The 26,439-nt window shown below is 41.8% G+C and overlaps 1 protein-coding gene and 1 pseudogene across 10 annotated transcripts in view; both read right to left on the bottom strand.

Annotated features, from left to right (window-relative positions):
- The window catches only part of RERE (arginine-glutamic acid dipeptide repeats), a 466,287-nt gene that overhangs the window by 413,247 nt on the left and 26,601 nt on the right, over window positions 1-26,439 (bottom strand). For 6 of the 10 annotated variants that reach the window (XM_063594922.1, XM_063594915.1, XM_055104265.2 and 3 more), the window contains one exon: window positions 25,255-25,439. The exons of the other annotated variants lie outside the window; for them this stretch is intronic. The gene's annotated coding sequence lies outside the window, so the exon portion shown is untranslated. The remainder of the gene's footprint in view (window positions 1-25,254; window positions 25,440-26,439) is intronic. 10 annotated transcript variants of the gene reach the window in all.
- On the bottom strand, window positions 3,817-19,555 carry LOC129394829 (large ribosomal subunit protein uL30-like; annotated as a pseudogene).

Below are 26,439 nucleotides of genomic sequence, written 5' to 3'. Positions count from 1 at the left end.
GAGAAAGTAGACCAGGAATCCAAGGTTTGATACATAATTGAAATAAAAGCGATGGAGGCCAGGCACAGTGGCTCATACCTGTAATCCCAATACTTTAGGAGTCTGGGGCAGGATAATTGCTTGAGCCAGAATTTGAGACCAGCCTGGGCAACATGGTGAAATCTTATCTCTACAAAAAGCAAGTCAAAATTAGCTGGGTGATGTGGTGCACATCTGTATTAATCCCAGCTACTTGGGAGGCCAAGGCAGGAGGATCACTTGAACCAGTAGGTCGAGGCTGTACTAAACCAAGATTGCACCACTGCACTCCAACCTGGGCTGCAGAGTGAGGCCTTGTCTCAAAAAAAAAAAGAGAAAGAAAAAAAATGCTGCTTATCAAAAAGGATGGGATTTCTAAATAAAAAGCTTTCTTTATTAAAAAAAAAATAAAAAATAGCCTGTAATCCCAGCACTTTGGGAGGCCAAGGCAGGCGGATCACTTGAAGGTCAGGAGTTCAACACCAGCCTGGCCAACATGGTGAAACCTCATCTCTACTAAAAATAAAAACAAAATTAGCCAGGCATGGTGGTGCACGCCTGTAGTCCCAGCTACTTGGGAGGCTGAGGCAGGAGAATCACTTGAACCTAGGAGGCGGAGGTTGCAGGGAGCAGAGATCACACCACTGTACTCCAGCCTGGGTGACAGAGCGAAACTTTGTCTCCAAATATAATATAATAATAAAATAAAATAAAAATGAATAAATAAAAGTGATGGAGAAAAGACGAGCTACGTGGTGGACAGATACAGAAGGATCACTTGAAATAGTCACAGGCCATTTGGAGTAAAAAGGCCATGACTTCATGAGGCATCCATTAGCTGAATGATGTCTTTTTCTTTAAAATTACTTAGTAGCATAATGACTTTCTTCCAAATAATGTAAAAAGAATGTGTTTCTGGAGTCTTGATTTTCAGCTATACCTTAAAGATAGAAATAACTAAGAGGAAATTTGATGTATGTACTTACACAGGAATACTCTGCACTCTAAATCTAACCATGGAAAAAAATTCTTTCCAGGAAAGTTGTATAAACCACAATATCCATTTCAGAAGATAATGAAAGTATCATTCATTCATTATACTTTAATATCATTTCTATGTCCTTTTTCTCTAATCCTTAAGTCAGGATTCTAGACGAGTATTGTCCAACAGAACTGTTGGGAATGATGGAAATATACTGTATCTGTGCTGGCCAACACAGCACCCACTGGTCACATGTAGCCACTGAACACCTGAAATGCAGCTAGTGTGACTGAAGAACTTAACTTTAAATTTTATTTAAGTTAATTTAAATAGTCATATGAGGGTAGTGCCTACCATAAAGAACAGCACAGTAAACTTTTCTGTTAAAGAAAATGAAGAAATTTACAGGCCAGTTAGGTGTCCAAGAGTCCTGTTTACAACACAAAAGATGTGAATTCACTCACTTATGAATACATGTAACAACACCGACGCTTGTCCCTGAAGAGCCTTTGGTTCTATTCTCATAATACAAGAGCTCTAAAGTCTCAAAAATGTGGGTGTGGACTAGGAGGACAAAGGAAATCCATTTCACACCCCAAGTTCCAAGAGAAACCGTGTACTTAGAGAAGGAGTTCATCATCCTTAGGGGAAAAATGTTCATCAGACAACTTCTAGAGGCCAGAGGTTGGCAAACGGTGGCCCACAGGCCACATCTGGACTGCAACCTGTTTTTACAAATAAATTTTATAGGAACACAGACATACCCATTTGCTGTAAAAGCATGTATCCATGCTTTGGGGCTATAAGGGTAGAGGTGAGTAGTTGTGACCATCTGGCCCACGCAGCCTAAAATGTTTACTACCTCACATAGTAAATCATTGATTTGAGTAAATGTTTTTTACCCAATGATTTGAGTAAAAGGAGTAAAAGACTTTGTTTTGAGGGGTAAACTGCTGCTGTATTTTATTATTAGGAAAAAAGCAATTTCAAGGAAAAAACAAAAAACAAAAACAATCATATATAGAAGATTTAAAATACTGCACTTCCAATCCCAATCCACAGTATTCCATCAAAAAATCACTGACCCAATAAATGACTGTCCAGGTACAAAGTGATAGGCAGATGCCTAATTCAGAATGACAACCTTAAGACACTGAATTCCGAACCATTTTTAAAGTTGTAAAACTCCAAACCACTATAAAGGATGTAAAACACATCATTTTGGTTTGTTTGGAGACAGGGTCTCAATCGCTCACCCAGGGTGAGGTGCAGTGGCACAGTCATGGCTCACTCCAGCTTCAACCTCCAAGGCTCAAGCGATCCTCCCATGTCAGCCTCCCAAGTACCTGGGACTACAGGCTCATGCTATCATGCCCAGCTAACTTTATTATTTTATTTTTGTAGAGATGGGGTCTCTGCCCAGGCTGGTCTCGAACTCCTGGACTCAAGCGATACTCCTGCCTCAGCCTCCCGAAATGCTGGGATTACAGACATGAGTCACCACACCCAGGCCACACGATTTTTTTTTATTTTTATTTTTTTTGAGATGAAGTCTCGCTCTGTTGCCCAGGCTGGAGTGCAGTGGCACAATCTCAGCTCACCACAACCTCCATCTCCCAGGTCCAAGCAATTCTCCTGCCTCAGCCTCCCGAGTAGCTGGGATTCCGGGCGCACACCACTGCACCTGGCTAATTCTTTGTGTTTTTAGTAGAGATGGGGTTTCACCATGTTGGCCAGATTGGTCTTGAACTCCCGACCTCAGGTAATCCACCCGCTTCGGCCTCCCAAAGTGCTGAGATTACAGGCGTGAGCCACCGCGCCCGGCCAACACCATTAATTTTTAAGTACACTAATATATTGGAAATTTTCTAAAACAAAGCTTGAAACAACTATCACCAAAAGTTCTGTAACACAAAGAGTCAATACCACTGAACACAGTGTTTTCACCTGTAACAGAGTAAACATTCTCATTTCAGAATATTATTGAAATAGTTAAGGTATTATCATGAGGTACAGTACCTGACACAGAATGGGTACTTATTTAAAAAAAAATTTTTTTTAAAAGGATGACTGTAAGGGGTCATTCCCCATGGATTATGGATAATTAGGGCCTTACTTTCTCAATAATGCAAAACTACATTTTCAATATTGTAGCATCACTGAATGTTTTGTCCAAAACTAGATTTAGAGAAAATGTCACCTACTGATTGAGAGCACAGTCTCGAGAAGCAGACTGCCTCAGTCCACTTATAGCCCTACTACGTACTAGCTCTGTCCTCAGTTTCCTCATCTGCGAAATAACTATACTTAACAATCCATGAAGAACAAGGGAAGGGTACAGTGACGTAGAACAACACTGTGGCAAACTGCAAGCACTCAACAAAATGCTGTATTTTAAAAACCTATGGCTAATGTACTGCCCAAAATTGGTACAATCTTTTTTAGAGGGTAACTTGGCAATTTCTACTAAAATCTAAAATATGCCTAACTTTTGAATCAGTAACTCTATTTTTAGGAATTCATCCTGTAAAAATATTCCCAGGTTTATGAAAAGATATTGACAAGGATGTTAACTGCAGCATCGTTCATAATAGCAAATAACCGGAGGCAGTCTAAACATCTATCAGTTGAAAACAGGCCAAATTATAACACTAACATGTTTTCTTATGGAATACCTGTAATTATTAAAAAATAGACTATGTGTGCACCTATTTGGGGAAGTGTTCATGATTTGTGGTTAAGATTAAAAAGTGGGTCTCAGTACAGTATGTAGAATAAAATCTTATTTCTATTAATTAAAAAAAGACAGAAAATAACTACAGCAGTCAGAATCCACTAAGGAGATGCAACAACCCACCTGCTGGGGGGGGAAAATGTAATGAAAAAGAAAATGCATATAGCATAAATGTTTTTTAGAGAAAAAACATGGAACTCCTCTAACAGCTATCATTTTGGAGATTAGAACTATTAGAAACTTGGCCGGGCGTGGTGGCTCACACCTAATCTCAGAACTTTGGGAGGCTGAGGCGGGTGGATCACTTGAGGTCAGGAGTTCGAGTCCAGCCTGGCCAACATGACAAAACCCCATCTCTACTAAAAATACAAAAAAATTAGCCGGACGTGATGGCGCACACCTGAGGTCCCAGATACTCCGGAGGCTGAGGCAGGAGAATCGCTTGAACCCAGGAGGCAGAGGTTGCAGTGAGCTGAGATTGCGCCACTACACTCCAGCCTGGGTGACAGAGAGAAACTTGTTTCAAAAAAAAAAAAACTATTAGGAACTTCTATTTGCTAAATATTTTTTTGCATTATGTAAAGTTTATAATTAGCATATATTAATTTTACAATCAGAAAAAAGATGGGCCGGGCATGGTGGCTCACGCCTGTAATCCCAGCACTGTGGGAGGCCAAGGCAGGCAGATCACGAGGTCAGGAGATAGAGGCCATCCTGGCTAACAAGGTGAAACCCCGTCTCTACTAAAAATACAAAAAATTAGCCAGGCGCGGTGGCGGGCGCCTGTAGTCCCAGCTACTCGGGAGGCAGAGGCAGGAGAATGGCATGAACCCGGGAGGCGGAGCTTGCAGTGACCGGAGATCACGCCACTGCACTCCAGCCTGGGTGACAGAGTGAGACTCTGTCTCAAAAAAAAAAAAAAAGAAAGAAAGAAAAAAGAAAGATAAAATAGGTTTTTAGGGACTTGTGAGAACTCTGCTGCAAACGCTGTTTAGGAAAACATAAAATTTTGTATGTATGTACTGTCACATGTACATGTACATATGTAATATCTATATACCCAATTTTGTAAAATAATCCCAATTTTGTAATACATATAACTAGAAAAAGAGACTGGAAGAAAAGACACCAAAATACAGACAGCTGTTATCTCTATAAACTCCATGAAGGCAGGAGCTTCAACTGTTTTATATTGAAATATATACTCAGTTACAAACATATGCTTATTTTTTTTAATTACAAGATATAACCTGTCACTACACTGGACTGAAACTTATTGCTACTTGAGATATTTGTTCCTGATATATAAACTCTGTTTTACTTTATCCTCTTGAAGCATCATTCTAAGTAAAATCTTACAAAGTAAACTTACAAATCCAGCAAGGAAAAAAAATTAGATTACATACTGTACCTTGCTCTGATAAGAACTTTACAATGGCTTTGAGGAACTCAACAAGGAAAATCAGTGTTTCCAAGAAGAAGAAATTCGGCGGGACATGGTGGTTCACACCTGTAATCCCAGCACTTTGAAAGGCCACGGCAGGTGGATCACCTGAGATCAGGAGTTCAAGACTAGCCTAGCCAACATGGTGAAACCCCATCTCAACTAAAAATACAAAATAATTAGTTGGGCATGGTGGCGGGCACCTGTAGTCCCAGCAGCTACTCAGGAGGCTGAGGCAGAAGAATCACTTGAACCCGGAAGGTAGAGGTTGCAGTAAGCTGAGATTGGCCACTGCACTCCAGCCTGGGCAACAGGCTGGGCAAGACTCAGTCTCAAAAAAAGAAAAGAAAAAGAAATTTATGGGCTGGGCACTGTGGCTCATGCCTGTAATCCCAGCACTTTGGAAGGCTGAGGCAGGTGGATCACTTGAGGCCAGGAGTTCAAGGCCAGCCTGGCCAACATAGTGAAACCCCATCTACTAAAAGTACAAAAATTAGCCAGGCTTGGTGGCACATGCATGTAAATCCCAGCTACTTGGGAAGCTGAGGCGCAAGAATCGCTTGAACCCAGGAGGTGAAGGTTGCTGTGAACAGAGATCGTGCCATTGTATTCCAGCCTGGGCAACTAAGAAATTTACTTCTTTAAAAAATAAAAATAAAAAAATAAGCGAATATCTGGTCTGTACCTTTAATACAATATCAACTAAACTTAAAAGAAAAAGAATTTTGTTGATTGAATTACCAAAGAAAGTTTTTGAGAATTTTAAGGTCCAAAAATGTTACTATTATTTGTCATCTTAACTTAAAGATCTAAAAGTCAAAACATCTGTCTAAATAGAGATGTTCAAGAAATATTTCATGCTTTGAAATGCTATAGCAATAATATGAAATTATATTAAATCATAACCAGATGATATGTCTTCATAACAACTCTCATCCAAAGAAAGCAGATGCTGAAAGAAGGTTGCTGGCCGGGTACGGTGGCTCACACCTGAAATCCCAGTGCTTTGGGAGGCCAAGGTGCGCCAATCACTTGAGCTCTGAAGTTCAAGACCAGCCTGCACAACATGGCAAAACCCCGTGTAAAAAAATACAAAAATTAGCTGGGCACGGTAGCTCACGCCTGTAATCCCAGCACTTTGGGAGGCCAGGGTGGGCGAATCACAAGGTGAGGAGTTCGAGACCAGCCTGACCAACACGGTGAAACCCTGTCTCTACTAAAAACACAAAAATTAGCCGGGCGTGGTGGTGCGCATCTATAATACCAGCTACTTGGGAGGCTGAGGCAGGAGAATCGCTTGAACCTGGGAGGCAGAGACTGCAGTGAGCTGAGATCGCGCCACTGCACTCCAGCCTGGGCGACAGAGCGAGACTCCATCTCAGAAAAAAGTTACATCCAAAGTAAGTTACAATGCTGTACATACATTTGATATCAATGACAGTCAAAGACAATGAGAAGGGGAAATGTCACAAAAGAACTGCCATAGAATTTTAACAGAATGATCTCTAAGTGATCTTTCCCACTCATTTACTCAAGTCTTTGACATCAGCTCATAGCCTTCCTTCTCAACAGGATCCTGTCATAATCCAGGGTGATGGCAACAAAAATGTACTCATCTAACCAGGTACCTTGTTCCTAGGTGTCCTCTCTCCACGAATCCACACACGCAGCTAAACTTGCTCTACCTCTAAAGCCATTCATTCGAGGCATCCCATTCTCTAGCCATAATCACTAGCAATCCTGAATATTCGAGATGCATTTGTTCTCCAGCCTCAACTGTACCTGTCTTTCTTTGGTCCTCAGTTTTCTTCATTTCAGCATCTTTCAGATTTCACTTCTACTTTCTCTGGTTTATACTCACTGCTTGTAGGAATTTAATATTATCTCCTTCATTTTGGCAAACTACTTTTTTTTTTTTTTTTTTTGCTACAGAGTTTCGCTCTTGTTGCCCAGGCTGGAGTGCAATGGCGCGATCTCGGCTCACCCCAACCTCTGCCTCCTGGGTTCAAGCGATTCTCCTGCCTCAGCCTCCCTAGTAACTGGGATTACAGGCATGTGCCACCACGCCCGGCTAATTTTGTATTTTTAGTAGAGACGGGGTTTCTCCATGTTGTGTCAGGCTGGTCTTGAACTCCCAACCTCAGCTGATCCACCCGCTTCGGCCTCCCAAACTGCTGGGACTACAGGCATGAGTCACCACACCCGGCCATCATTTTGGCAAACTATTAAAACCTATAAGAAATCTAACTTATTTCAATGACCTAAAAGAATCAAACAAGAATTAATAGTCTATTATACAGAATAAAACCATGCTTTATCTAATCTTCTCAAGGACATAAACATAACAAACATGAAAGTGCCCATTCATTGGTGGGTATTTTAACTCCTCAATAGTCCAACCCTCATCTGCTTTTCCTTAAAATTATTTCATTATTCCAGCTGAGGAGAATTAAATCATGTGAAAAGCCCCATATCGGCCTTTCATAGTAGCATTTCTTCTTTCTTTTCTTTTTTTTTTTTTTTTGAGACAGTCTCACTCTGTCACCAGGCTGGAGTGCAGTGGCACGATCTCAACTCACTGCAACCTCCACTTCCCGGGTTCAAGCGATTCTCCTGCCTCAGCCTCCCAAGTAGCTGGGATTACAGGCGCCCGCCACCACGCCCGGCTAATTTTTGTATTTTTAGTAGAGACGGGGTTTCACCATGTTGGCCAGGATGGTCTCGATCTCTTGACCTTGTGATCCACCTGCCTCAGCCTCCCAAAGTGCTGGGATTACAGGCATGAGTCACCACACCCAGCCACATTTCTTCTTTCTTCATAAATTTTTTCTGGGCCGGGAACAGTGGCTCACACCTATAATCCCAACACTTTGGGAGGCCAAAGCAGGAAGACTTCTTGAAGCTAGGCATTCAAGACCAGCCTGGGCAAGAAAGTAAGACCCTGACCCTGTCTCAGCAAAAAATAAAAAAATAAAAATTAGCCAGATGTGGTGGCACGCACCTGTAGTCCCAGCTACTCAGGAGGCTGAAATGAGAGGATCTCTTGAGCCCAGAAGGTAGAGGCTGCAGTGAGCTACAATCACGCCACTGCACTGCAGCCTGGGCAACACAGTAAGATCTTGCCTTTAAAAACTAAACAAATAAATCAACTTTTTTAAAAAACAATTTTTTCCCTTAACGGTATTTTCTAGCACCTAATATTAAATACACATGGTGGTTATTTCATGTTTTCTAGGAAACAAGTAACTAACATAAAAACAAAAAATAAATAAAATACACATGGTGTGTGTTTGATAAACAATGGAATATTTTACCTCTTTCATCACTTAAGCTTTGCATATATTAACTCATTTAACTCTTATAACAATTTTATGAGGTAGGTATTACTACTATCTCCATTTTGTATTGAGGAAGCTGAGGCCCAGGGAGGTTAAGTAACTTCCTCATTAATATAAAGCCTCTATGTGGTAGAGCTCAGATTTAAACCCAGGCAGTCTTGGATTCTGCATCTGTGCTCTTAGCAATCATGCCACACTGCCTCTCAAACCCAGGCTAAACTTTTGCTTAACTGAGAAATCTTTCCACTGAAAACATGGTTAATAATTAGTTTCATTATATTCAAGTAAACACCAAATTAGTACATAGCTTCCATACCAATTGTAATAATCTCTAAATTCTTCATCTGTTTATCATTCATAACACAGTAATACATTCTTCCTATTTTCACAAACCATTTCTTATATAAATTTCCTAAACTTTACATTTCCTTTCACTTTAAATAGCTCAGTAACTTTCTAATTTTTTCATTCACCTGAAGTTACCGGGTTACTTTCTTCACTGTCTCATTCTTTTCTTTTTTAAGACAGGGGCTCCCTCTGTAGCCCAGGCTGGAGTGTGGTGGTGTGATACTGGCTCGTTGCAACCTCTGCTTCCTGGGTTCAAGCGACTCTAGTGCCTCAGCCTTCCAAGTAGCTGGGACTACAGGTGCACGCCACCATGCCCCACTACTTGTTGTATTTTGAGTAGAGACAGGCTTTCGCCATGTTGGCCAGGCTGGTCTTGAACTCCTGGCTTCATGTGATCTGCCCGGCTTGGCCTCCCAAAGTGCAGGACTACAGGTATGAGCCACGGCACCTAGCCCCAAAATATTGTTTCATTCTATTAAGCATGTAATATACAACTTACCAAATTTTGTAACTAAGCTTTCCTCTTTCCTTCTTCTAAAAACCATCAATGTTTCAACTTCCCCTTAAATTCTTTTTTATTTTATTATTTTTTTTTTGAGGCAGGGTGTCACTGTCACCCAGGCTGGAGTGCAGTGGCACCATCACGGCTCACTGCAGCCTCGACCTCCCCAGGATCAGGTGATCCTCCCACCTCAGCCTCCGGAATAGCTGAGAGTGTAGGCATGCGCCACCATGGCCAACTAATTTTTTTTTTTGGTATTTTTTGTATAGGTGGGGTTTCACCATATTGCCCAGGCTGGTCTCGAACTCCTGGGCTCAAGCTATCCGCCTGTCTCCACCTCCCAAAGTGCCAAAATGCAAGGATTACAGGCATAAGCCACCACACCAGACCTAAATACTTTCTTTTACTGAATGTTAAAACAGTATCAAAGTCAAAAATTAGAACCACTTATTCTGAGTGAAGCCAATAAGCACTTCACCTTTGAAGGAGCTCTAAGTAGAACACGAAAGAAAGTTATCAATATTTTATCTGCTAACATTTACACGGCAACCTACTTAAAAAGTTATATGGGTGCTTCCACTTCTGGAAAGTATTGTCTTATCTAAGAAGTCCAGATTTTCTCTTTGCCCTTCTAGAAAACACATACTATCAAGTGTCATCAAATATTTTTCTTATGTTTTATACCATTAAAATTTAATAATGGAGGTGACTGTGAAGGGAGAAAGAACAGAGAATACCCAAGCCTAGGTTTAATTTTTATAACTTTTTGAAGAAAAATATCAAGAAAATAGGAAAACAGAAGAGAATGAACATTATATTTTCTACATGAAATTAAAAGAAGACAGTAGTTTGAGACAGGTCACTCTGAAAACAAAGTGTCATACTTTTTTTTTTTTTTTTTTTGAGATGGAGTCTCGCTCTGTTGCCCAGGCTGGAGTACAGTGGCACAATCTCGGCTCACTACAAGTTCCACCTCCTGGGTTCACACCATTCTCCTGCCTCAGCCTCCTGAGTAGCTGGGACTACAGGTGCCCGCCACCACACCCGGCTACTTTTTGTATTTTTTTAGTAGAGACGTGGTTTCACCACATTAGCCAGGATGGTCTCGATCTCCTGACCTCGTGATCCACCTGCCTCGGCCTCCCAAAGTGCTGGGATTACAGGCGTGAGCCACCGTGCCTGGCCCCAAAGTGTCATACTTTTAATAAAAGTATATGGTATAAAAATAAAAGTATACGGTTAAAAAAAAAACAAACTTCAACTACCCAGACCTCAATTTGAAGCCCAAATGTTATATTACTAATAGTGATACCCTGCACAAATTAATTCTCTGAACCTCCATTTCCTCATCTGGAAATGAGTAGTAATACCATCTACCTTGAAGAATGGGTTATTACAAGTAATAAGAATACAGCAGCTCAATCATTCCTTTTCTCCAACCATTTCTTACAGTCACCACACTAAGCAAACAGCAAGAACTGACTCACCTCAAGCCATAACATAAAATTTATCTAATGTATTAGACAGTGAGTTAAAGTATCAAATAATTCTCATTGTGATGACCCCACATAGACTGTTGTCTTAAAGTCTTTCTGCTGTATTCAGCTCTAAGAAGATGTTTCTTGATGCGCAATTAAATTTACAATAAATTACCTGAAAATTTTCTCAGGCATGCCAAAAATCACAAGATCTATTTATATATTTTAGCAATCTAGTGAAAACATTCTTATCATGAACTGATGATACTTAAACTTCCTTCCAGAGGTCTCTACTCAGTTTAATTTGTGACAGCACTTGTATGTGAGACAGCAAACACTATACACTTTAAGCAAAGAAAAATACTATAGAAGACTTCATTTTTTACAGAGTTTAAAAGAAAGCTCATTCTGATGTTCAGAAATACAGTGGCTCGGGAGTGGTGGCTCATAACTGTAATTCCAGCTCTTCGGGAAGCCGAGGCAGAAGGATCACTTGAGCCCAGGAGTTCAAGACCAGCCTGGGCAACATGGCGAAACCCCGTCTCTACAAAAAATACAAAAGCTACTCAGTTGTGGTGGCATGTGCCTGTAGTCCCAGCTACTCGGGAGGCAGAGGAGGGAGGATCACTTGAGTCCACGAGGTGGACATTGCAGTGAGTCAAGATCATGCCACTGTGACCCTGTCTCCCAAAAAAGAAAAAGAAAAAAAAAATACAGTTACTAAACAGTTTTGTTTTTGTTTTGAGACAGTCTTGCTCTGTCACCCAGGCTAGATTGCAGTGGTACAGTCTTGGCTCACTGCAACCTCCATCTCTTGGGTTCAAGCAATTCTCCTGACTCAGCTCCCAAGTGGCTGGGATTACAGGCATGTACCACCATGCCTGGCTAATTTTTGTATTTTTAGTAGAGACGGGGTTTTGCCATGTTGGCCAGGCTGGTCTCGAACTCCTGACCTCAAGTAATCTGCCTGCCTCGGCCTCCCAAAATGCTGGGATTACAGGCATGAGCCACCACGCCCACTCCAGTTACTAAACAGTTTTATGTGTAATATCACTTAGACTCTATCCTAAGGAAATAATTGTAAATATGAGATGACATTTATCTGCTAGAATATAAGTTCCATCCGGGCACAGTGGCTCACACCTGTAATCCCAGCAGTTTGGGAGGCCGAGGTGGGCAGATCACGAGGTCAGGAGTTCAAGACCAGCCTGGCCAACATGGTGAAACCCCATTCTCTACTAAAAATACAAAAATTAGGCTGGGCACGGTGGCTCACACCTATAATCCCAGCACTTTGGGAGGCAAGGTGGGTGGATCACCTGAGGTCCAGGAGGTCGAGACCAGCCTTACCAACAAGGTGAAACCCCATTTCTACTAAAAATACAAAAATTAGCCGGGCATGGTGGCAGGTGCCTGTAGTCCTAGCTACTCAGGAGGCTGAGATAGCAGAATTGCTTGAACCCGGGAGGCGGAGGTTGCAATGAGCCGAGATCACGCCACTGCACTCCAGTCCAGGCGACAAAGCAAGACTGTCTCCAAAAAAAAAGAAAGAATGTAAGCTCCATGAGAGCAGAGATTTTTTTCTATTTATTCATTATCATATCCTCAGTGCCTAGAACAATGACAATCACTTATTTACTGAATGGAAATAAAAAGATCCATAGTGTTACAACAGTAAAAAACAGAAAACACTTATGATACATTACGCATTCATTACAATGATGATGAAAATTTATGATTACATAAAAGTGCTTACACTCATTTATTTAAAAAACATTAACTTAGTGGCCGGGAGCAGCTTATGCCTGTAATCCCAGCGCTTTGGGAGGTCGAGGAGGGCAGATCACTTGAGGCCAGGAGTTCAAGACCAGCATGGCCAACTTGGTGAAACCCCATCTCCACAAAAAAATACAAAAATTAGTCAGGCATGGTGTTGCGCACCTGTAATCCCAGCTACTCAGGTGGCAAGATTCTGTCTCAAAAAAAATGACTAAGTCACTAACTTAGGCATTAAGAAGACTGGGTTCTAATGCCAGCTCTGTCACTAATTTGACCTGTACCTTGGGGTAAAGGACAACCTATTTGGGCTCCAGCACCCTCGTATGTATTATTTCCTCCCCATTTCCTGGCCTTGGCTGGTCTTAATGAGACTGGCTTTGGGTAGACATTACAGCGAGTACATGCCTGAGTTACCTCAGAAAGCAAAGACTAACACAAACAGCAGAGAAAAAGGGGATGCAACCTGGAGCAGATCAAATGCTGCATCCCACTGGACTAGGAGATCCTCAGTGACATGCTCTTCAAGCCACACTGACTCAGAATCATCCATTTTTAACTCTAGGACCTCAAAGCATCCTTGAACCACTTTACAATAAACAGCAAGTAATTTAGGTCATCTGAGTCAAGAGAACAATGCCATCCAGGGTATACCAAAATATCAAGCCCTACTGTCAAAAGGACCAGAAAATAAAGTACAGGTGGAGAGGAAGTGATTTCACCCGCTGGAAATAGAAAAAGTAGATCTGTGTGTCAGCCAACAACTATCACACAATGGAACAGGATGCTTACCTCTCTGCTGGAGGAAAAGAAGCTATTCTCAAGTCCTTAGAATAAAAACTATTGTAATCTTACTATATCTATTTTATGTCATCTGAGAGCAATCCATGAGGACAATGCTTCCTCTTTCAGAGAATCTTCCAACTGAAAATCTCAAAGAATTCCCAAGCACCACTTGCCCTTCAACACCTACCTACACCTCACTTCTCTGCCCCACACTCACAAACTTTATTAGCATCCACAATTAAAGAACCATGAGGCCAGGCGCGGTAGCTCATGTCTGTAATCGCAGCACTCTGGGAGGCCAAGGTAGAAGAATCACTTGAGCCCAGAGGGTTGAGACCAGCCTGGGCAACATAGTGAGACCTTGTCTGTACAAAAAAAAAAAATTCTTGGCCAAGCACAGTGGCTCACACATGCAATCCCAGCACTTTCAGAGCCCAAGGCAGGCGGATCACAAGCTCAAGAGATCAAGACCATTCTGGCCAACATGGTGAAACCCCGTCTCTACTAAAAATACAAAAATTAGCTGGGCATGGTGGCACACACCTGTTGTCCCAGCTACTCAGGAGGCTGAGGTAGGAAAATCACTTGAACCCTGGAGGTGGAGGTTGCAGTGAGCCAAGATCATGCCGCTGTACTCCAGAGCCTGGTGACAGAGCAAGACTCCGTCTCAAAAAAAAAACAAAACTTTTTTAAAAATTAGCTGGGTGTGGTGGCACACGCCTGTGTCCCAGAGGCTGTGGTAGGAGGGTTGCTTAAGCCTGGGAAGTCAAGGCTGCAGTGATCTATGACTGTCCCACTGCATTCCAGCCTGGGCAACAGGGTGAGACCCTGTCTTAAAACAAATAAATAAAAAACAAAATAAAATAAAACTCTGCTCTGCCACTTCCTAGCTGAGTTACTTTGGGAAAGTTATTGAATCTCTCCGTGCCTCCATTTTCTCACAATTATAAAACGGGGATAATACCTGTTACATAGGATTGTGATAAAGATTAAATTCATCTAGAATGCCTGGGTAAATACTTAGCATAAAATAGATTTCCAAAAATGTAAGGCCAATTTCTACCGAGGCCTATTCCTTACAAAGAAAACTGAAGACACATAGGAATTCTCATTCCTTGTAGTGATCTAAATTACCAAACCATGCAACATCTTAATATAAAAGAAATCTCAAGGAAGGAAATGAAGTTACTGCCTCATGGTTTTACTGACAAGCAGTTTTTAAATTGCAGGTTCACAGAGGGATTTGGGGGACCCATTAATCCCCTGAAATTATACCTGATTTTGAGGCAGCGTGCTACTTCTGTAAATGACTTCACTGAATTTCCACTAGCTCCAACCCTATTTCTCTATTCTCCTTTACAGCAAATATCCTCAAAAAGGTGCTATACTCACTCTCTCAAATTCTCCTTTCACTCTCTCTTAAACCCACTCCAATAAGAATGATGAAACAAACCCTGCCCTGAAACTAATCTTGCCAAGATCATCTGTCCACATTGCTAAATCCAATGATCAGTTCTCAGTCCTAAGCTGATTTTTAGCAGATTTTTGACACACTTCATCTACCCCTCCTGCTTGAATACGTTTTTCTCATCTGGCTTCCAGGATGCCATATAATATAGTCTATGATTTCTTGGTTTTCCTCCTTTTTTGCTGATCTCTTATCAGCTTTTGTTGCTGACTGTTGTCTCAGACTTTTTAACGTCCCTGGACTTCGTCCTTGAACTTTTTCTCTTCTCTTCCCTATACTCCACTGGTAATCTCTTCTGGTTTCCCAGCTTTACTTACACTTGCCACACACTCACAACTAGGTATCTCCAACTCAGGTTTCTCACATGAATTCCAGACTCTTACACCATCTTAAAACTGTCTACTTGGCATCTCCACTTGAGTATCTAATACTACTTTAACCTTGGTGTGTCCAAAGTAAGCTCAAGAGGCCAGGTGCGGTGGCTCACACCTGTAATCCCAGCACTTTGGGAGGCCGAGGTGGGCAGATCACTTGAGGTCAGGAATTCGAGACCAGCCTGGCCAAAATGGTGAAATCCTGTCTCTACTAAAAACACAAAAATTAGCTGGATGTGGTAGCAGGCACCTGTAGTCTCAGCTACTCAGGAGGCCGAGGCAGGAGAATCACTTGAACCCGGGAGGTGGAGGGTGAAGTAAGCCAAGATTGCGCCACTACACTCCAGCCTGGGAGACACAGTGAGACTCCATCTTAAAAAACAAACAAATAATCTGCTCTAAACACAGCCTTCCCATGTCAGCTCCTGACAACCCCATCCTTTGAGCTGCACAGTCCCAAACCTTGGAATCATCCTTGACTCCTTTCTTTCAACCCCTACCCTACAGTGAAATTCATCAGAGACCAGGCATGGTGGTTCATGCCTATAATTCCAACACTTGGGGAGGGCGAGACAAGAGGATCATGTGAGCCCAGGAGTTCAAGACCAGCCTGGGCAACATAGTGAGACCCCATTTCTATAGAAAGTTTTTAAAATTAGCTAAGCATGGTGGCACATGCCTATATTCCCATCTACTTGGGAGGCTGAGGTAGAAGGATCACCTGAGCCAGGGAGGTCAAGGCTGCAGTGAGCCGTGCTCACACCACTGCACTGCAGCCTGGGCAACAGAGTGAGATTCTGACTAAAAAAATTAAAAAACTCATCAGAAAATACTGTCGCTCTATCTTCAAAATACATCCAGAAGTCATATACTTTTCACAAGCCTACTAGCAAATCGATGAAGCACCACCATTTCTCACATGAATTATTATCATCATAGCCTCCCACCTATCTCATTATTTCTAGCCTGTTGTCCCAGTCTACTGTCCACAAAGGAGTCTTCTGTCCTTTTAAAATGCAAATAATGCACTACGGGAGGCCGAAGTGGGAGGACTGTTTGAACTCAGGAGTTTGAGACCAGCATGGGCAACCTAAGGAGAGCTGTCTCTACTAAACAGAAATTAAATTTTTTTAAAAAAAAGAAGAGAAAATGCAAATCACATCATGTCACTTCTTTGCTCAAAACCATCCAGTGCCTTCCCCATTTCAATTTAAGCCAAAGTCCTTAAAAGGGCCCCAAGAAGCACCTTTACTTTCCCCCACCCCCTTACTGGTGAACATCTACCTCAGAAGTCACAACAGACATCGTAGACTGAATGGGTGGTCCCCAGAAAGATATGTCCAAGTCCTAATCCCCAGTTCCTGGGGACTGCCACCAAAGATTGCCAGCAGCCACCAGAAGCAAAGAGGAAGTATGGAATGGGCTGTCCCTAAGAGCCCTCAGAAGGAACTAACCCTGCCAACCGACACCTTGATTTCAGACTTCTGGCCTCCACAACTGTGGCACAATAAATGTCTGTTGTGTTAAGCCACCAAGCATGTGCTTGTAATGGCAGCCCCAGGAAACTGACACACCACTCTACCCCCTGCTCATTCTGCTCCCACCACGCTGTCTTCCTTGTGCCCACTTCAGGACCTTTCCACTGACTATTCTCCTCTGTCTGGGAAGCTCATGCTGCAGAACTTCACATGGCAAACTCCCACACATTTTAGCCTTTTGCTCAAACATCATCCTCTCCATGAGGCCTATCCTGACTCCCCTATTTAAATTGCAACAACCACCATCTTTCCACTTCTTTCAAACTCCCTTACAGTATCTATTTTTTTCCACAGCATTTATCATACTCTAATATACTACATAACATTCTTGTTTATTACCCATTGGATTCCATAGAATATAAGCTCCACAGAGGCAGGGTTTTTAGGTTTGCTTGGGGTTTTTTTTCTCTTTTGTTCACTGGTATATCCTAAACATCTATAAACTATGCCTGGCAGATAGTAGCTATTCAATAAATACATGCTGAATAAATCTGTTGAACAAACGTGTATATGTATATGTCTTTTTCTGGAAACAGAATTCACAGTTTTTATCAGATTAATGAAGTGATCTGCTACCCAAAAAAGGTTTCCAAATCTTTGTTCTTAAGCTTTAAGTGGTTAAGGAAAAGGGAATTCTATCCTAAAAGACCCCAACTCTAAAAAAAGCAAACAAAACCCCAAAAACACTCATACTATGACTTCGTATCTTACAAATGGCAGACACAAGTTTAAATTTCATACTCCCAAAACCAAATTTTGCTAAAGAAAAAAAGACAGTCCACTACAATTTAATGGCTTGAGAAGTACCTTCACCCACTTTTCACAGAACCTTGCACACTAAAAGGTGTACCCAGGATGAGCTTATGTCTCTACTGCTTAAGCAACAAAGGGTGGCCAGCAGTGTGAAGCATTCACATAAGCAAATCAAAGTTCCACACAGCTCAAGAACATGATCCAATGCTCCACCTAGGTAAAATCCTATCCAAAGTAGGGGAGTAGAACCAAAGCAAATCATAACCTGTCTAGCATCTATCCTTACTATGGAATAAACAGATATTTACTCAAAATACAACACTGTTTTAAAGACCTTGAGAAACCATAGAAGAGATGTCATTTACACGCCCCCTCAGTATGAACCATAAAGCGTAACAATGAAAGGCAGTCAAGCATAGGAAAACCTGTTAATGGATTTTGATAACAGCAGAAAGGCACCCACTACATTCCTTATTATTGCTGCAACATATTTCACAGTTACTACTAAACAGGTCTAGGCTAATACAATCACACCAAACACCAGAATTCAGCATATTACTTATCCAAGCATACATTCTTCAGACATATCTTTTATATTAAATCAATGACCATTACAGAAGAAAATATGCACATCTGCTGTTCCATCTTTCTTGTTCCATCAGCAAGTAGATTCACAATGCAACCAAGTCCTAGTCTTTATCTTTCCTGGTTCCATTCTCCAACAGAGGAATTTCAAGGATACAGAATCTATGACATACTTTGAAGAGAAAGGCATTTTAAACTCTAATTAACTCATAATTTGCCTTGAGCTGCTTTTTTTTGAGACGAAGTCTCACTCTTGTCCCCAGGCTGGAGTGTGATGGTGCAATCTTGGCTCACTGCAACCTCCGCCTCCCGAGTTCAAGCAATTCTCCTGCCTCAGCCTCCTGAGTAGCTGAGACTACAGGTGCCAACCACCACGCCCAGCTAATTTTTGTATTTTTAGTAGCAACGGGGTTTCACCATGTTAGCCAAGCTGGTCTCGAATTCCTGACCTCAAGTGATCTGCCCACCTCGGCCTCCCAAAGTGCTGGGATTACAGGTATGAGCCATCGCGCTCGGCCTGCCTTGAGCTGTTTTTTTAAATACTGGTAAGACTTTCACATCTCAGAACACATCACTTTATCAAATTCCAAACCCAACCACTCTTCATCACCTCCACGACTACCATGCTAACCCAGGCCCACAGCACATCCCCTGCAGAGTCTGGCCACACTCCTCATCAGTCTGCCTGCTTCCACTCTGACTGGCAGCAGTCTAACTTTCTTTTTGTTCAACTTGAGAGCAGCTACTGTTTATTTAAACTGATCAGACTAGAAAAATAATTGTGGTAAACACCTCGGTTCATTCTTCTAAGAAGCCTGTGGATCTGGTCCTCCCTGTTGCCAGCATCTCCACCTTCTACAAAATGGGTGGTTTTTCTTCATTCTATCTTGTGGAGAAAATAATTTGAAGGGCCACAGGAAGTTATTTGCTTCTTTAAAGCGTTTTCCAACAGTATAGATGTCATGAATCAGATCCTCCATACAGATGATGCCATATTTACCAAGAGATAGAGCAATCAAAGCGTTATCTGTCAAAGCAATTTGTTTATTCATCTTGCCATAACCACGCTTGTAGATTAGTTCATTTACTGACTTCAGATTTGGGTTCCCCCATGTAATATTATGGCTCTACAATCCTCAGCATGTTAACTGAAGCCTTGTTGAGCTTCACAAAGGTTCCACTGAAGATTTGATAAAGGCGAAGAAGCTGCAACACCTTTCAGACCTCTGGGCTCACACCACTGATACCTCTGGTCCTGATGACAAAGGCCAATTTGGGTTCTGCAGGTACACAGAAGTTGCCAGCTTTTCTTGCCATCCTTGCCATTCGAATTTCAGTTCTGTACATCTGCCTATATTCCTTGTGATAGCGCTTTGCTTTTTCATAAATAAGCTTCCTCCTTGCCTTTCAAAGCATGTTTTGGGCAAACTTCTTTCTCAGGAGCTTGATCTTCAGCTCTGTGAAATTCCTTTGCTTTTTCTTAAGGGTTTCTGGCACAACGGGAACCTTCTTCTCTTCAACACCCTCCACGGTTCCAGCTGGTAAAGATCGCAGTCTAACTTTCACACAGCAGCCAAAGTGATCTTTATAAGACAGAGATCAGATTCTGTCACACACACCTGATGAAAACCTTCCAGTGGCATTATACTTGGAATGAAAGCCAGAGGTCTTAGCATGGTCCACAGGGAACTTTATGACCTGGCTCCTGCCCCTCTTTCCTGGTATCACCTCCTACTGTTCTCCCAGAGTTTTTCCACTGTTCCTTGACCAAACCAACAGGCTTCCACCTCGGGACTTTTGCACCTGATGTTCCCTCTGCCTGGAAAGCTCTATTCCTATACCTCCGCATGGCTCCTTAGCCTGTTCAAGGCCTTGTCCAAATGTCACCTCTTCAGAGAAGCCATCCCTAAATAACCTACTTAAAATGGTACCATCCGTACACCCTGTTAGTGTCTCTCTCTTTGTCTGAGTATCATGGTTGCCTCATTTTATAATTTGTTTAATCTGAGTCAGAACTGAAGCATTTATTTCCCTATAAAATGAAATCTGGGCAGAACAAATGCTATTTTATAGACCACTCATTTTGAAGTTAAACACAATATATAAACAAACATACACACCTTTAAAAAAACCCTTCTTTGGCCAGGCACAGTGGCTCACACCTGTAATCCCAGCACTTTGGGGGAGGCCAAGGCAGGCGGATCACCTGAGGTCAGGAGTTCCAGACCACCCTGGCCAACATGGTGAAACCTCGTCTCTACTAAAATTACAAAAATTAGCCAGGCGTGGTGGTGGGTGCCTGTAATCCCAGCTACTTGGGAGGCTGAGGCAGGAGAATGGCTTGAATACTGGTAGCAGAGGTTGCAGTGAGCCGAGATCATGACCCTGCACTTCAGCCAGGGCAACAGAGGAAGACTCTGCCTCAAAAAAAAAAAAAAAAAAAAAAATGTGCTTTGGTGTATGGTTTTCCTTTATCGTTCTTAATTTAAAAGTATTACCAGCCTGGGCAACATGGCAAAACCCCATCTCTACAAAAAATACAAAAATTAGCCAGGCATAGTGGCGCACACCTGTAGTCCCAGCTACTTGGGAGGCTGGGGTGGGAGGACGGCTTGAGCCCGGGAGGTCAAGGCTGCAGTTAGCCATGATGGTGCCACTGCACTCCAGCCTGGGTGACAGAGTAAGACCCTGTCTCAAAAAAATAAAAGCATTAAAAAGAAGTGCTGTATGTACAAGAAGTTTATGGTTGTAGTACTAGATAGAGTACAAAAAAGAAAAATGGAAATAAGCCAAGTGCCCAATAATAGGAAAATACTTAAGGAATATACATGTGAAAAAAACATAATACAACCATTTTATGTTACTGTGTTATAATAACATCATAACGTTATAATAATATAGTAATTTTTAATATATGTTAATAATGACTACATAGAAGCACAAAGGTGTTTATCAAGGAGTTTGTTTTTTTTTTTTTTTTTTTTTTTTTTGAGATGGAGTCTTCCTCTTGTTGCCCAGGCTGGAGCGCAGTGGCACGATCTCAGCTCACTGCAACCACCTCCTCCCAAGTTCAAGCGATTCTCCTGCCTTAGCCTCCTCAGCAGCTGGGATTACAGATGTGTGCCACCACACCCAGCTAATTTCTGTATTTTTAGTAGAGATGGGATTTCACCATGTTGGCCAGGCTGGTCTCGAACTCCTGACCTCATTATCTGCCTGCCTCGGCCTCCCAAAGTGCTGGGATTACAGGCGTGAGCCACTGCGCCCAGCCAGTGTTTTTTGTTTTTTTTAAGAAGCTGTAATGATAGTAACAAAGAAGTCCAACCTTTATATTGCACAAATATTTACTAACCATGTAGCATCTATGTGCCTGACCAGCCCTGACAGATGAGGATTCAGGAGCAAACAAGACTCGTCCCTGTGCTTTCAGAGCGCACAGGGTAGCAAAGCCACTGACAAGTACAGGTGGGATTACAGTGAGGCATAAGAGATGGCTCGGGGGAGTACAGGGGCCAGGCAGAGCACCCTGGGCACAGCCCTGAGGCTTTCCAAATGAAATGATCCCGAAACTCAGACCTGAAGAATAAACAGGAGCTAAGAAGCAAAGGAGGGGGAGATAAACAGGTATGAATCAGTGGGTGCTCAGGGTGAGAGGCAAGAGAAGACATGAAACAGAATATGTGAACTATTATTTTTTAAAAAACTAAAATAACTTCTATATTTGATGGTAGAATTTTTGGTAAAATTTATCTTGTATAAAATATGATACTAGGCTGGGCACAGTGGCTCACACCTGTAATCCCAGCATTTGGGGAAACCGATGGGGGAGGGTTGCTTGATCCCAGGAGTTCGAGACCAGCCTGGGCAACACAGCAAGACCTCCTCTCTACCAAAAAAATATATATATATATATGTGTATATATATATATATATATATATGTGTATATATATATACACATATATATATATGTGTATATATATATACACATATATATATATATATATACACATATATATATATATATATATACACACATATATATATATATATATGAGAGATAGTAAATGAAAGCCAAATACTTTACCAACCACTCTGGCTTCTCAAAGCTTATCTGTCCTGTGGCTACTACCTCTCTTTCTTCAGCCTAACCTACTATCTGACCAAACACGAGCAGTGGCAGGAAGCAATTTTAACACGTCACACAGATGCACACATAACTCTTTATCAGGACTGACCAATACACTTCCCATCCCCACATTACAAATTTGGGGCCAAAATTACTCAGACAGAGATGTACTCTCCAGTCTCTGGCTGACGTGCTACCTTATTACCTCGCCCCAATTCCCTTCAGTTGCCAACAGACACTCCGTGCCTAGCATTCCAAGCCTGTCTTCTTTGATCTACCTAACTTATCTGGCACTATTCCTCCCCACAAATTCTGTACTTCAACCAGGTTCTCTTTACTGAACGCTGCGCATACCATATGCATTCCTGCCTCAGGCCGACCCCTGCCTGGACTGTCCTAACCTGCTCTCCCAGTCTGCTATTCAAACAGCACCCATTCTTCGATGGCCCACTCAGCTTTTCAATGGATCTTTGGTCAACTTATTTAATCCACACCAATCTCTAACCTGAAACTGAACTAAATTTGTTATGCTAAATAGTAAGTACTTGGTTAAATTCCGCTTTTGTTCTAGAAATCTCTAAATGTTGTATTCTTGCAAGGCTTCCCTCCTAAATTCTGAGGCCAAAGATAGTAACTTTTATTTCTTTTGTATCCCACTAACAGCAACATTAAACTTGGAAAACACACCTCCCACACCTGTTGGCTAGCTGACAGATCCTGGATGGAAAGATGAGCCAGAGAGCATTCAGTGCCAGTTGCTTTTCTCTGGAACTGCGGGTTCAAGCACCAAGATTAGGACTAGACTTATGTGCTCCTTTGGGACAGGAAATGGCATATGTACTGAAATGCGAGATAGTTAAAGGACACCCCCCCCAAAAAAAATTAAACATGAGGAAAAACATGTGTTCCTAATGTGGGCAAACCCCACCATATTACAAGTCTCCCCAGTACCTTCTATACTATGTAGCTAATAATACAAATAAATAATAAATCTAATCTATTTGATAAATGAATAGATTTAATACCACTAAGAGAAATATGAAGGTAATAGGTATAACCAACAGCCTAGAGTTTAATAAAGCTCCAAGGTAATCCCTGTGTCAATTTAAAAGATGCTAATGAATTATTTTTACAGTTTTTCAAATCCTTCATATAGAAATAAACTAAGTCATTTTCTAGGAAGAAAAAAGGTCAGGCTTTACTTACAGAGTCTTGCTCTTGTTATCCAGGCTGCAGTGTAGTAGCACGATCTCAGATCACTGCAATCTCCACCTCCCAGGTTCAAGCAATTCTCGTACCTCGGCCTCCCGAGTAGCTGGGATTATAGGCATGCACCACCATGCCCAGATAATTTTTTTGTATTTTTAATAGAGATGGGTTTTGGCCATGTTGGCCAGGCTGGTCTCAAATTACTGACCTCAAGTGATCCACCCACCTCAGCCTCCCAAAATGCTGGGATTACAGGCGTGAGCCACCGCACCTGGCCCAGGCTTTACTTCTTTAGGGAGACAGGGTGGCAGGGGTTTCATAATGAACTGAAAAACCAAATACTGTGTCCCTTTCATTTGGCAAGAACTCCTTTTCCAAAGAAGGGACTCAGAAAAAATGAAATTACTTATATAACGTCTGAGAGAATATTCTTAAAAGACAACAAAACATACAGAAAGGTATTTTGGATTCAGGAGAATACAACCTCTTCCAAAAAGAGATTTACTCTCTACTCCCTAGGAACTACTAATGACATGGAAAATCCCACTCAAGTTACATGAGGTCACACACCCACAATAAAGGTAGCTGCCTGAAGGTGGTCTACCAAGATAAACACCAACTTGTTAACTCCCTAAGTGCTATGCAAATGCCCAAGATAGTATATGCACACTTAATGACTCTGCGTTGTTGGAGCATCATGTTTCTACTATTACTACAGTTCTTTCAGTCTGTATTTTAGTGGGGTTTTTTTCATATCTGTTCCCCACTTTTCATCATGACCTCCTGGAGGGTAGGGACACATCTTACTCATCTTTATATCCCCAATGCCTAGCATTATATCTTGCAAGAGACACTAAAAAAATAAAATTCTGCCAAATGAATGGGCAAGCCCAAAATATCACTCAGATAATCCCTTATTAACAGCCAAATGCCCAGGGGAAGGGAGACTTAGATGACAGCACCTTCCTAGAAAATATGGCCTAAAATTACAGATCATTTCTACAACAAGTTACATTTCACTTACTAAGCAACTGGTCTATCTTTTCAGAATAAATTTTACTTTTCATGATCAGTGTAAGTATACGGGAAGCATGATTATTCTGAAATCTCTTCTTTTCAAACTAAACACATAGCTCCTGGACACCCACAGGAATCATAGGAGAAGAAGAGGGAGAGGCAGTAGACATTAGTTTCAAACCTATAACTCTTTAAGAGTCAAACAAAAGTAGAAAATACTAAGAAAAGAAAACTTGTCAGAAACCATTTAAAGACAAAGGACACCATCATCTCCCAGAATTTATCATCAACAGAACAGGTGAAGCTTAACAAAGATAAATTAGGCCGGGCATGATAGTTCACACCTGTAATCCTAATACTTTGGGAGGCCAAGGTGGGAGGATCGCTTGAGCCCAGGAGGTCAAGGCTGCAGTGAACTATGATTGCACCACTCCAGCCTCGGCAACAAAGCAAGACCCTGTCTCAAAAGAAGGAAAAAAAAAAGAAAACAAAACAAAAAGATAACGTATAAGAGCGCCTTCTTCACTTAATGAAGCCCAAGTTATAAATTCTTATAACCCATTAAGTTTATAATTGAAAGAGTATCAAGCATATAGCTTTATCTATGCACATAAAAACAAACATAAGTTCAGTAATTCATACCAGAAACCAGGTAATCACAAGTCCAACAGTTTACCTTATCTTTGAAATACACTATGTAGTTGGCTAATTTCAGTAATCAATTCTTACGGGATCCTCTTATAACAGCCACTCAAGGAGAAAATTTCAAATACTGACCTCTAATTCAATGTAATACAAATAAGAGGTCTTCCATCCAGAATTATATCAAATGGCCACAATTCCTTTCTCAGTAACACCATAAACAGGCTGAAGCTCTCCACAAATCTTCTCTGTAAGTGGATCCCACGGTGGTTGTGACCCGGTGCTGAGCGCACATACAGTTACTCCTAGACAATCACCTCCTAAAAGAAGACAGATGACTATCACTGTGACTAAATGAAACAACTTCAAAAATGCAGCTCTGCCAACTAGTTTCATTAGCATTTTCCAAACAAAACAGGTGTCACAGACAAGCTGAAAATAGTCAAACTCCTCTCTCTTTGGTGCTTTAGCAACATTCAATTCCCTAACACCTCCCCCAGATGCTGGATTCTTTTTAACAGTGTCTTACATCGGGTATGTTTCTCAATATTAGGAAGGTTTAAAGAAGCTGTGAGGATAGGATAGCGGAACATAAAGAAGCAGGAAGGCCGGGTGCAGTGGCTCACGCTTGTAATCCCAGCACTTTGGGAGGCCGAGGTAGGCGGATCACTTGAGGTCAGGAGTTCGAGACCAGCCTGGCCAACACGGCGAAACCCCGTTTCTACTACAAATACAAAAATTAGCTGGGCATGGTGGCGGGCGCCTGTAATCTCAGCTACTTTGGAGGCCGAGGCAGGAGAATTGCTAGAACCCAGGAGGCAGAGGTTGCAGTGAGCTGAGATCGCGCCACTGCACTCCAGCCTGGGAGACAGAATGAGACTCCATCTCCAAAAAAAAAAAAAAAAGAAAGAAAGAAAGAAAGAAGGCTCTATTTTGATACTGGGAGCCTAAACTGAATGATTCTGGAGAAATTCACAGATGGGGCTGAGGCTCACCTTCATGACAGCTGTATCAAAGGCCTAAATTTCTAAGGCTCAGAAATCACTACAATAAGCCTATCAACAGCATGTGATACTCTCCAAGCATTTTGCAACCTTAACATTTCCATCCTTTACAGTACTTTGATATCCTCAAAAGATGTCTTGGATTTCAAAGCCAGTCCCACAACAACAAGGCTGGCAATCAGCATCCCAGAAAACTGCAAAGAGGTTAAGACCCAAGCAAAATGGACTTGGGGATGCAAGGAATTTGTCAGCACCTGTATTCTCCTAAGAAGTGGTAAAAATATGGCCGCTTCCTACAGGAAGAAACTATGCCAAA

Source organism: Pan paniscus, chromosome 1 (genome assembly GCF_029289425.2).
Source record: "Pan paniscus chromosome 1, NHGRI_mPanPan1-v2.0_pri, whole genome shotgun sequence".
NCBI lineage: Eukaryota > Metazoa > Chordata > Mammalia > Primates > Hominidae > Pan > Pan paniscus.
The sequence above is the reverse complement of the archived record's forward strand: the minus strand, read 5'-3'. Positions and strand labels throughout refer to the sequence as shown.